Source organism: Lithobates pipiens, unplaced genomic scaffold (genome assembly GCF_037356315.1).
Source record: "Lithobates pipiens isolate NorthernLeopardFrog02 unplaced genomic scaffold, aLitPip1_a1.2 Scaffold_28, whole genome shotgun sequence".
In the NCBI taxonomy this organism is placed as follows: Eukaryota; Metazoa; Chordata; class Amphibia; order Anura; family Ranidae; genus Lithobates; species Lithobates pipiens.
The window spans coordinates 36,435,703-36,437,305 of record NW_027507789.1 but is presented as its reverse complement, the minus strand read 5'-3'; positions in this window follow the sequence as shown (position 1 = coordinate 36,437,305).

Sequence of the window (1,603 nt, the reverse complement as noted above, 5' to 3'; positions counted from 1 at the left end):
GCCCGCTAACAGCTGATGACTCATCTGATGCAAAGGACGCGGCGGCCAACTTCCTCTTCCTTAGCAACCAGCTATATACAGTGAATGTAAAAAAAAAAGAAAAGAAAAAAAAGACAAAAATCACAAAACTCAAATCGCGGCAAAATCATTGAAAAAAAAGGCAGTATTTGTGTTTTGGATGCAGGTCCATTGAAGTCTATTACATGCAAAACGCTGCATTTTGCAGGAAAAAAGTCCCTGACCCTTTCCAAAAAAGCAGAGGCACAAAAATGCACATGTGAATATATTCCATAGGGACCCATGTTTAAAAAAAATTCTTTCATTTCTGCAAAATGCAAAAAGCATCAAAAAACGCATTAGTGTGAACCAAAACTATAACATTGAAAAGTACTATTATATTATATTATATTACATTAATAATATTAACACGCTAATGCTAATATTACATTTTGGTGGTTGGGTTTACATTACTTTAATGTGAAATTTAGAGTCTCTGAAGACTCCTCTGTGACAGTGACCTTGACCTGTAAAACACATTTTATGAACATATCCTCTTTGGTATGACTTAAAGCGGAGCATTATATGATGTAATTCCCAAAGTTATTTAGCCTTTCTGCACTTTGACTTACAGCCTATTGATCAGGGGGCAGACCGTCCCAGCTCTATTATATAGGGCTAATGCTTTTCCTTCAGCGAATGAATTCCCATGTGTAGAGCACATGTGATATACTCCAGACTCGGGTATACACAGTAATCCTAAAAACGAAGAAAGCCGCCACAGAGATATGTATGAGCTGTTATGCGCTGAGTCATATTATAAACAAAATATCTTCATTTCAGAGTTCAGCTCAGGCCAGTCCTTGTAAGGTTGTCACTTTTGAAATGCTAATTAACAGATTTAATCTAGGTTCACATTTATGTGGCTGCGCTTGATGCGTTTTTCAGGCACATTTTTCAGTGCATTTTGCGTTTTTAAACCAGCGGTTTTTATGCGGTTTTGCATGCAGTTTTCATCCATTTTGAGTTTTACGTATTTTTATTTCTCTTTTTTTCTCTTGTGTTCTTATTACATTTCACTGCTTTTTTCGTGACTGGGTAGGGGTACAATGTACCCGATACCCATTCACATAGGGGGGTGGGATCTGGGGGCTCCCTTCTTAAAGGGGGGCTTCCAGATTCCCATAAGTCCCCCGCCCGCAGACCCTGAGAACCACCGGCTAGGGTTGTTGGGAAGTGGCCCTTGTCCTCATCAACATGGGGGCAAGGTACTTTGGGGTGGGTGGCATGCAGCCTGGTATGGTTCAGAAGGAGGGAGTGGCTGCTCACTTGTCCCCTCCCTTTGCTGACCACCTGACGGCATGCATTTTTTTTTTATTTGGCGTGGAGGGGGGTCCCCTCCAAATCCATACTAGACCTTTGGTGTGGGTGGCATGCAGCCTGGTATGGTTCAGAAGGAGGGAGTGGCCGCTCACTTGTCCCCTCCCTTTCCTGACCACTGGACGGCATGCATTTTTTTTTATTTGGCGTGGAGGGGGGTCCCCTCCAAATCTAAACTAGATCTGAAGGATCTGGTTTGGACCTGGGGGGAACTCCACGCCGTTTT